The 11,638-nt window shown below is 45.9% G+C and overlaps 1 protein-coding gene across 2 annotated transcripts in view; it reads right to left on the reverse strand.

The window, feature by feature from the left end:
* LOC149334200 (cytochrome P450 4c3-like) overlaps positions 1–1,613 on the reverse strand; it is an 81,316-nt gene extending 79,703 nt beyond the window's left edge. For both annotated transcript variants that reach the window (XM_089555075.1, XM_089555074.1), the window contains exon 1: positions 1,447–1,613. The gene's annotated coding sequence lies outside the window, so the exon portion shown is untranslated. The remainder of the gene's footprint in view (positions 1–1,446) is intronic.
* Between the last annotated feature and the right edge of the window lie 10,025 nt (positions 1,614–11,638).

Below are 11,638 nucleotides of genomic sequence, written 5' to 3' on the forward strand. Positions count from 1 at the left end.
AGGTAGAGCACCGGACGCGTAATTCGGAGGTCGCGGGTTCGCATCCCACCGGCGGCAGTGGTTGTTTTTTCTTCTGCTTTTCTAATCAATTAGCTTTAAGCGATGACATGCTCAGTAATATTCTAAATTGATCAACACCACAAAATAAATAAATTAATTAAAAAATCCCCTGTGCCCCTTGGTTTCTGTGGCTGTTGGCTTCTTTCATATTTATAACGAGCCCCTCATACCCCTTCCCTTGTTTGCTTAATTGCTTAGCGAGGGCCTCGGTTCTGGCAGCCTTGACTCCATAGGAAGCATAAGAGGGTTCTCACGCAGCTTCCACCCTCTCCGTTCGATGACGTTCTACGTCACTACCTGCGGTTACTCAGGACGTTCTACGTCCGCCGCTTATGAACGTGGGTGGCGCTGATGAACACTCTCAAGGTTAGGTTACTTGTAAACATAAATACCCCCGAAAGCAGATTTGACAGCCGTCGCCGTAGCTCAGAGGTAGAGCACCGGACGCGTAATTCGGAGGTCGTGGGTTCGGATCCCACCGGCGGCAGTGGTTGTTTTTTCTTCTGCTTTTCTAATCAATTAGCTTTAAGCGATGACATGCTCAGTAATATTCTAAATTGATCAACACCACAAAATAAATAAATTAATTAAAAAATCCCCTGTGCCCCTTGGTTTCTGTGGCTGTTGGCTTCTTTCATATTTATAACGAGCCCCTCATTCCCCTTCCCTTGTTTGCTTAATTGCTTAGCGAGGGCCTCGGTTCTGGCAGCCTTGACTCCATAGGAAGCATAAGAGGGTTCTCACGCAGCTTCCACCCTCTCCGTTCGATGACGTTCTACGTCACTACCTGCGGTTACTCAGGACGTTCTACGTCCGCCGCTTATGAACGTGGGTGGCGCTGATGAACACTCTCAAGGTTAGGTTACTTGTAAACATAAATACCCCCGAAAGCAGAAGATTTGAAAGCCGTCGCCGTAGCTCAGAGGTAGAGCACCGGACGCGTAATTCGGAGGTCGTGGGTTCGGATCCCACCGGCGGCAGTGGTTGTTTTTTCTTCTGCTTTTCTAATCAATTAGCTTTAAGCGATGACATGCTCAGTAATATTCTAAATTGATCAACACCACAAAATAAATAAATTAATTAAAACAACTGCCTTAGGAAATTGCAAGGTTCAGTAGAATGAGTTACGCAGGATACAGTTATACTTTTACTTTAGTCGGTAACAACCGGAAATTAGGCACAAATTCGTTCGTCAGCCCCAAAAGAAAGGATGTGGCCGAGAAACTACACGAACGGAAATAAGCACCAGTCAAAGCTACTGTCGTACCGTCTGCAGGGGAGCATCCAGAAGCTCTACGAGAGACCGGGCACACAATATAGAAATGTAAAGGCAACCCAACAGCGATTCGGTGTGGCGCTGAGAAAAGCAGCCATAAAGATTCTTACCTTGTCACGTTTGAAAAGGGGCAAATGGGACAAGCAGATAGTCGGAAGCGCGCGCTTGGGACACTATTCCAATCCGTGGGTACAGAAGGCGCCAACCGAACTGGTCAGTCTTGGCGTGCCTGTCAGCGTCGAATGGCTGCATGCCCAGCAAGCTGTCTACAAACGGCCCAACAACCGGCAATAAGCGGGCGCCGTCGGCGTTTTCAATGTCGAAATTCAGCCTTGAGCTGCGCTCGGAGTAAAAGAGATAACGATTCCGGCGACTCGCATTAGTGACACACGACCCGCCCAGCTGAGTTGCGCACGTGTTTCGGAAGATTGCAGGAGAGGAACTCGTCGCGTGGTATGAGCGTCGCGAAGCGTATTATTACATCAGGCCAAAAACAAACCTGTTTTGGTCTATACCGTTCAACCTTGCGTGCAGCTTTCAAATTAACGAAAACGGTAGTTTTGTGTTTTGCCCTCGGAAAGTTCCGAGAGATACCACCGACACGCTGCAGCAATGAACACTACACGGCGTGCTTGCAATGAGTTGCGCGTGTTGCACCATCCGAAGTGGGTGCACATCTTCACAATGCTTCAGTCACCTCACATTTTGATCTTTCCGCGGCGCTCACTGTGTGGAATATATTGCGAACACAACGGTTGCAGCGAGTACATGACAGCAGCCTTTATTTTGAAGCCATTTTATTTATTTATTTATTCAAATACCTCACGGGCTCCGACTGGAGTATTATGTGAGGGGGGTTACATAACGGTGGTGAGAAAAAGAAGCAAGTAGAAGATGGTTGCTTTAACATCGTTATACAATAGCGAGCAACCAAATAGACAATAGAACTAAATCGAAAAACACACCACAGAACAGACTTCAAAAAAACACTTCACAAGAAAATGCTGATCATTTTTTCTTTCCAAAACAACATAATCTGAGATGTGAACAATGTTGTCAGGAAGACTGTTCGAATAAATGATTTCACGTGGCAGGGCTGATGAGTTGAATGCAGTGGTCCTTCCCGAAAGCGTGTAAAACTGAGGCGATTATGCAATCGGTGAGATGTGTGGTCCGGTTTTGTAATAGGTAGTGAGAAGGAATGATGGCTGTAAACAATTTTATGGAAGAGGCAAATAAGTGCTATTGTTCAGCGAGATTCTAAGATATAACGAACCCTTAATGTTAGTAATACTGAAATGTCGGCAATAGTGGCCAGCAGTGAAGCGTGCGGCACGATCTTTTACGCGCTCTGGGGGATGAATTAAGTAGTGTTGGTGGGGTGACCACATGGAAGATGCGTATTGAAGTTGAGGGCGGACAAATGTCTGATATGCCAGCTGCCATGTGGAAAAAGATGCACCTCTGAGGCTACGTTTTAAATAACCTAATGTACGGCTAGGTTTGGCAGTAATTTTTTCTATGTGGGCTTTCCATGAGAGATTAGCTAAAAAGTGGACGACAAGATATTTGTATGACGGCGCGAAAGTGACTGGACTGTGGTTAAGCGAGGCGAGTAAGTGAAAAGGTAATTAGAAAATTTACGGCTAAATATCAATAATTGACATTTATCAGTGTTAAGGGGCATTTGCCATGATGCGCACCAGTTATTAATGCAATGTAGATCTTCTTGAAGAGCTATGTGGTCATTAAGGATGCGGATTTTGCGATAAATAACGCAATCGTCAGAAAACATTCCGAGTGTTGAAGTAATGCTTAACGGTAGGTCATTGATGTAAATCAGAAGCAGTAACGGCCCTATTACGCTACCTAGCGGTACTCCTGATGTTACATCAATTAAAGGGGATGAATGGTTTTCAATAGAACTGAATTGCTTACGAAATGATAAAAAGTTTCTCATCCAAGAAATTGTTAAATAATCATGGCGCAAGGATGAGAGTTTCGCTACTAAACGACAGTGTGGAACGCGATCGAAGGCTTTAGCATAGTCGGGGAATATACAGTCGATTTAACGATTTTCGTGAAGCAGCTCAATAATAAACTAGAGTAGTAGTGTTTCACATAACCTTTTTCTGAGCCCGTGTTGTTTTGAAAAGAAGAAACCGTTCCTTTCTAAATGTAGTGCCGTGTTAGATGCAATGATGTGTTCGAGAGGTTTGCAAGATATACATGTCAGCGATATTGGGCGATATTTAGCAACGTTAGTCCGGTCAACAGATTTGAAAATTGGAATAACTTTTTCCAATTTTCCACTCGTACGGCATCTCGTCTGTTGAAAGTGATTGCCGATATATATGAGTATGACGCTGGAATGAGCCACGGAATGTTTCAAAATTTTTGAATTAATTCCATCAGCACCACATGAAGTATTCAATTTCACAAGTTTTAATCAATGTCGCAACGCCATCAACAGTAACCTCTATTGGGCTCATGTAGTCATAGTCATATTCTGGTGCCGACGGAATATTGGAACAGTCTTCCTTCGTGAACATATTGGTGAAAAAGGTATTGAAAGTCGGAGGGCGTTCGTGTTGAGCAATGGAATCTCCAGCCTCATCAATCAACCTAAAATCTGAAGAAGTTTTGGAAGGTGGTAATGTTTTCCAAAATTTTTTTGGATTGTGCTCAAGGACGGATTGCAAATCGTGAGCCATGAACTTATGCCTAGCTTTCCGTATGGTCGCGCAGTATTCTTTATCAGCGTTTTTATGTTTTTTCCATGATGCGGGTGTTATAAGCTATTTAGCTGTTTTGAAAAATCGTTTTTTTTTTTGTTCATCAGCGTACGAAGGTTCTTGTGGTACCGCACATTAGATGAGTTAGCACGGAAGGATATGCGGGGTATATACGTGTGTGTTAATTAACTGCGTGAGTTTATCTTTGAACTGACGCCAGTTTTCGTTGACAGATTGATTAGGAAAGGATTGCAGAAAGGAATCGCAGAAAGTTTCTAAACCGAGTTTAATGGCACCGTAGTTGGCTCTGTTATAGTCGAAGATGTATTTCTGAGATGGTCTGCGTTAGCGTGACGGCATTTTTAGAGTGAAATGGAGCAGTTTGTAATCACTGAAACCATCCGTGAAGGAGATCGGACTTATATTGTCTGAAGCCGATGTGAGAGCAAGGTCTAATATGTTAAGGTCGCGCGTAGGTTGTGAAACTAGTTGAGTTAAAGAAAATTCTTATGTTAGTTCAACGAAATTAAGCGAGTCCTGGGCCGATGCAGTTAAGGTATTCCACTTGATATTCGGTTAATTAAAATCACCGAATAAATAAAAGTCGGCCTTTAGGAAGTTGCTTCTGATATCTGAGAGGTTGGCGTGCAGATTTGTTACTAAAATTTCTGAACTATCTGGTGGTCGGGAACATATATCAAGAAGCGACTTAAGAGATGAGGACGTGATGCACACCCATAAAACTTCTAGAGGGGACGAAATGTTGACACGAAGGGACGGATTGTATTTTTCTATGGCTATCATCACGCTACCTCCACTTTTATTTGGTCAGTCATTCCGGTAAATCACAAAATTGCGAGAATCAGGTAAGATTTCGTCGTCAGTTATATCCGAGTGCAGCCACGTTTCTGTTAAAGTTGACATGTCAGAGTTACTATCATCTAGATATGAGTGGAGTTTGCTGCGCTTTGGAAGGATGCTACATATTTAGTGAATGATACGGAAAGCGAAGGGTGGGCGGTGCCGCCGTATGAAAGCTGCGGCTGATAGTCAGCCTTGTGTAAAACCGTTCTTCGTTTTTGATATCGGGTGTATTGTTTGGCAGTGTTTGAAGTAGCGTCGTGCATATATACAGTGTCGTTCATGCGCAGTTTATCGACTCTAAGCTTAAACGATCCGCCCTCCGACTTCGCGAAATCTATTAGTTTTTCCTGGCCAGGCATGATGGGGAAGAAAAATCTTCGCGAACGACATACTGTGTGTCTTTAAAATTGTGGCCTTTATCTATGATCGGCTGTTTGTCCTTGTAGTGCGCGAACTTGACGATGATCGGTCTACATTTCTCTGGTTCACATCAACCAAGCCGATGGGCCCTTTCAGTTTTTGTTGGCTCAAGTATGCAAGATGTTCCGCACACAGCTCCAACACCTTCGTTTCCGAGCTAGACCATGTTTCGGAATCGCTGTCAGATATACCGATGAAAAGTAGGTTGGAGCGGCGAAGTCGGTTTTCTGTGTCGTCGCACCGTGAGATAATTGTTATTAATTGCTCGGTTATATTTGAGGGGCCTATTGTAGACAGTTCTGTGGATGGCGTAGAAATTTTAGACGTCATTTCTACCATCTCGACATCGATTGGTTTTTCAGGAAAGGAAATAGCGCAGTATCTGTCTCAGATATCTCGGTGGACACCTGAACCACGCCGTAAGCGAAGGGAAGGTAGGAGTGAAAGAACAAAGAGAGAAACAGGTGCCGTAGTGGAGGTCTCCGGAATAATTTCCACACCTGGGGGTCTTTAACGTGCACTGAGATCCCACAGCACACGGGCGCCTCTTGCGTTTCGCCTCCATCGGAACGCGGCCGCCGCGGTAGGGTTCTGACCCGGGTACTCTGGCTTGGTAGACGAGCGCCTTACCGCTGAGCCACCGCGGCAGGTGTCCACTGATGCCTGCCACTGTTTTAGGGCTCGTAGGTCATTCCTGCTACCATCCTGGCCAGATTCAATTCTGTCGACTGTCTCAAGTACAGTTGCCAGGACGCTTTCTTGATCGGTACCAGGCGGACCGGGGTTTAACTCTACGTCTGCAGAAAGCGTTAAGAGAGTGTTGCTAGTAAAGAGTGCCATTCCAGTCCTACAACCAGTGATAAAATGCAACCAGTGTCTGGGGCACGACACCACGAACAAAAAACGATTTGAGGTTTTAGCAGATAAAATTTCAGCATTGTAACTGACCTGGAATAACATGAACAACGAGTGCTTTATGTTGAAAGCGGTGTCGTGCCCCAGAAAACGCTGTCCGGTTGCAGATTATATCCCGCGCTTCCAACGCTGATAGCGGGGTGGGCGGATGTACAGGTGCCGTCAAAAGTAAATGGAAGGCAATATCAACGAAAAAATATAATCATTGCCCGCTCAATTCATGCATCCTTGAATACATATGTCTAGACTAATTGTGATTCTGCGAATTGCACTATGCACCAACAAACATGGACCATTATGCCTTATATTTAAAAAAATTAAATTTTTTTATCGTAGTCGCCTTCCATTTACTTTTGACTGCGACTGTACATGGCTCCGGTTGCCAGCTGAACTTGGATATCTCGTCCAGAAAGGGCGGTTTCGTCCAGCTGTCGGGTGCGGTCGCGTCTGGCAGCGTCCAAAGTTGCAGTGAATCCGCAGGTGGTGTATTCCAAAAGAGCTGAAGAACCAGGAAAACCTGGAAGAACACGAACGGCGAGTGCCTCATATTGAAAGCGGCGTCGTGCCCTTCTTGCAATCCGGAACTATACGGTGCGCAAATAACAGTTAAAAGGCATCCAGCGGAGAGCCTCTAGCTACGGCGCGGTTCTTTCGGCACATCGTATGTTGCAGCAGTCGCATTCCAGAGGCCCATCTGGGAGCAGTCTAACGACCTGGGATGGATTGTGAAGCGGCTTCTGCGAAGGGCAACTTTGTGATCGATGCGTAAGAAACGGCGCAGTCAGTCCGATGGGCCCGGCTCAATTTTCTTGCAAGAAGCAAGTGCTCTTGCTGCTCTACGTAAATTAAGATAAACAGTCACCCTCTTCTCATCCCTGAAGCCGCACAAATAGAATAAAATGCAAATCAAAATTTTCACCACTGAGATGCTTACGGTGCAGGCAAATCCTAGGAGTGGAACGAAGCGTGACTATAAGCGTGAGCCTTCGTACAAGATTTAAAGAATTGCTACATGGTCATGTGTTGCCAACACCACAAACGATGTGGTTGCAAGGGAAAAAATAAATGACACAAAGTACACGAAAAAATATTGCAGACTAAAATACGGAATAAAGGCACCAACAATTTTAAGGGAAACGAAGCTTATTCAGTAATAATTGCAAATAATGGCTGAACATGTTTTGACCGTAATTGGTATGCGAGTGTGGAAAGAAGCATTTAAATTATGTTTTGTTTGTGAGCATTGAAAATTCATTACTAACCAATAATGCCAAAACAAAAGCGGTCTTTTTCCGTGCGAAATCAACGTCATGTAATACCTCCACTGCCTTGCGTATAAATGAATCTGTAATCGAATTTTCTTCCACTGTTAAATCACTTGGCATTTTTTCCATGAGTTCATGATGTGGGATCATCATACTGATTTCCTGCGCACTTAACTTTCTCGGGTTTTAGGTATGCTTAGAAAATGTCGACATTTGCTTCCACCGCATCTCATGCGCTTACTATATAACGCACTTTTTTACTCGCAGCTGCGTTACTGCCATTTAGTTTGGGGAAACAGCACAAATATAGCTCTTGAAAAGCTAGTCATTATGCAGAAGAATGCCCTACGCGCAGTTGCAAATCAGCCTAATCATGCCCACAGTCATTCACTTTTCGCAAAATATCACGTAATTCAAGTTAGTATGCTCTATGTGTACAAGCTACTGGTAACTCTCAAATCAGAGATGCATAAAAGGCGCAAAACCCTGCACAAAATAGCAATATTAAGAGAAAACACTTCGTCTCGCCCTACTCGATATCCAGAAATTTTGTTCGTACCGACACCTCGCACAAATTACGGCATGCAGATTATTTGTTTCAGTCTTCCACAAGCACTAAATAAACTGCACCTCACTGCAGAAAAACTACATACATTACAAAAAAAAGAGTTGTTCGCTGTCACCGCTTCAGACAACTGCAAATGATGTTTTTCTTTGTGTATCATTTTGTAATCATATGTCCTGTTTGTTTCTTTTTCATTTATTTTCTGCCACTACATAATGTTCTGTTGGTGTTTTCTGCTTGGTGATGTTTTGCTGCTGATGATACTCTTTTCCCTGCTGCCGCTGTCGTCGTAGATGTTTTGTTTCTGTGGGAGGTGGGGCCTGTCAAGCCACAAAACCGTGGCTTTTTTCTCGCCTTCCTTTTCACAGTTTGGTGTACAGAGTTTTTTTCTTGTATGTTTTTATGATGTAACTTTTTGGCTGTGGTAGAAATAAAGAAACTCAAACTCAAAGCTTTGGCTCCACACCATTCTATGGCTTGCGACCGGCGAAAGCTGAGCATCAAACGACCAAAAACCTCTTGTCTCTTGGTAGCGGGTCTCCGCTGAGCTTTCCCCGCTGAGTCGAGGGCATCTCCTTTGAGTCCGAGACCGCTACCCCCACACGATGTAAGGGTGTCTGGGAACTTCACGCTTAAAAGTGCGGGAAGTTGGGTGACAAATTCTGGCATCCACGACAGGATGTTTGGTGTTTGTAAGCGCAGAGAACGGAGAAAGAGCTGGAAGGAGTTTACGAAGAGGTCGTAAACGAGTGTTATCAGCAGAACGATATTGTGAGGTGCCGCGCTGAAGCGGTTAGAGAGGTTCACCGTGCAGAGGTATTCATTGCCTTGAATATACAGTTCGGTCGCCAAATATGAGCTTTAAGAAGCTAAAGGAGCTAGTAGAGGCCGGCATCAAGATGGGTATGACCGGAGCCGAACTGCGTAAATGGGTGGACCAGGAGAGAGACAGAGCTGAGAAAGAAAGAGAGAGGACTCGAGAAGAAAGAGAGAAATAAAGACAGCGCTCTAGAGAAGCCGCTGAGAAAGAGAGGCAAAGGAAACGTGAAAAAGCTGAAAGGAATTTTGAAAGAGAGATGGCAATGCTTCAGAAGAAGCTAGCTGAAATTCGGCGTTTGAGGAACGTCAGGGAGCCAGCGGAGCTTACTCCCGGAGAAGCCGGGTGGAAAAGAGAGGAAATTAATTCCTCGGCAACCACGGAAGAGGTTGTAGCTAGCTCCACAAGTCAGAGTTTGGTTGTGGAAGTGCCAGTTCCTGCAACTGAGATAAAGAATGAAGTAGACACCGGAGTATCAATTCCTCAGGAAACTTAATGCGCAGCTACTACCGAGGTAGTAGGCACTGAGGTAAAGGCCGACCTGACGCTTCAGTCAGAGGGGACCCTAAGACAGCCGCCTGAGGACGAAGAAGCAGTTCGGATCTCTATGGAGGAGTCCGACTGCAACACGTGTGAGTCTTGTAGTGCCGACCACGAGAAGGAGTGGTTAGATGGCATTGAGTGTGAAAGCTCAGACGTGGTAATATCTGAGGAAAGCGCACTCAGAGAAAACACGGAAACCGTTCCGAGTGAACCCTCGAGCAGTGAAAAGAGCTTTCCGGATGAGGAAGGCAAGTGAATTTGTGCCTACAAAGAAGGCGAGGAAATTTGCGCCTATGAGGAAGGCGAGGAAATGTTTGCCTCTGAGGAATGAGAATGTGCTATGTAAGTAAAAGAGCGCACTGAGAACGGGTCTGTACACGACTGCATTGAAAATGACCAACTGAATCAAGGAATCACTAAGGGAGAATTCATAAGTGAGGAGAATGATTCTGCAGTGACTCCTGAGCCGAGCTCGGAGCATTGCGCTCGAAGAGTAGTCAGAAAGAAGAAAAAAAAGGATTTTGAAGAAGAAAGCAAAATCGTCGAAGAACAAAAGAAAACTGATCTAGTGGCTTCATCGCGAGAGAACAACTCGGATGACGCAAACGGCAGTGAACCGGCCTTGACCCGAAGGAGAATTTGGAAGAAAGGAAAAAGAAAGAGAAATGAGTCGGACACCGCCGAAGCACGTGAACCCGACAAGCCGAAGCCCTGGAGAAAATTCAGGAAGAAAATGGAGCGAAACAGAACTAAGCTGAAGACAGCTGAGTGGTATGCAAGCGAGCTGCATGAACATCGCAGCAAAGTGAGAAAGATCTTCAGACGAACGTACCCAGCGTTCAGCAAGGACTCAGTGTGGATACGAAAGCGCAAACAGAAGAGCGTACACCGAAAAGAAAGTAGGCACGGGCAGCGGAGCCTTGATGAGCGAACTGGCGTTACATTTGTTCGCAACAGACGCGCTGGCCGCAGGAAAAGAAGAAGGGCTCGAATTCTGGACGCAAAACCAGACACGATTACGTGTAGGAAGCGGAGCCAAAACAGCTTTCGGAAGAGAATCCTCAGCATGAGGCAGAAGAAGACTAGAACGCGCGACAGGAAGAAAAGCCACAGTCGCTTGCGAAAGGGAACGGCGCGACTGAAGCCTTGAGGGAAACAGTTCTGTTCCGAGCCCACAGTGGGCTTCTTCGATTATCCGCCTCTGGCAGCCCGCGGGTTGCTTGCGGGCTGCCCGAGCGCGCTCGATTTTCTCGGGTTGCTCCGCCCACTTCCGGTGGCTGCCCGGAACGCGTTCGTTTTTCTCTGGCTGGGCGGTTTCGGGCTGCCAGCCGGCGGCCAGACTCGCCAGGACGATTTTGTGCTGGCAGCGCTCGGGCAGCTAGCAGACGACAGAGAGGTGTTTGGTAACGGGAAGCTCGCGCGGCCATTTTTATAAGGACTAGAAGGACCGCGGTTCTTCATGCGATGTTTTGCGCGATGCAGGCGCTTGTTTCGACTAGGCCACGGTGCATATCGACTGTGTCGCCTGCAATGACACCTTTTTGCGGTAGTTCTCGCTGTTTATTGATATGTTTTGCGTGCGTATGCGCGATCATATTTCGATCGTCTCACCACCTCGAAAGCAGAATTGCTCGCTTCATATTACGATCGCATACTTCTGATTCACAAAATATTTCGGCTGTTAATTTCGTGCGCCCGGCGGATATTGCGATGGTGTTCGAGGCCTTTCACGAGAGCAGCCGGATTCCAGTTCCGAGTAGGCGTTCAGACGCGCGCATAGATGCATGTGCTGACCGTGTTTTACGAAGTGTTGGTTGAGCGCGATACGGGAGCGTATGGTCTTCATTGCGTTTGGCGCAGTGCAAAAGTGGATATGCTTTGAAAAACGCTTGACTGAAACATGTCCTTTATTAAAAGCCCTAACGAGCACATTGCTCGAGACATCTCTGCGGGCATATGCATGGCCACACAGAATTGTCGCGCCGACCAAGTGCTGATTCTGTTGTCACCAACTGTTGAACAGCTTCATGCTCGGGCCTACTGCCACATATGCTCAAAATATCTGAGAAGTACCGCAGGCATGCACCTCCTCGAGTTTGGCCCATTTAAAAAAAAAAGATAAAAATGAGCTCTAGCGCTGATCGTCATGCAAACACACGCGGAACGTGAGGAGCCGAC

The sequence above is a fragment of the Amblyomma mixtum genome, chromosome 8 (assembly GCF_055824585.1).
Source record: "Amblyomma mixtum isolate Tamu chromosome 8, ASM5582458v1, whole genome shotgun sequence".
Lineage (NCBI taxonomy): Eukaryota > Metazoa > Arthropoda > Arachnida > Ixodida > Ixodidae > Amblyomma > Amblyomma mixtum.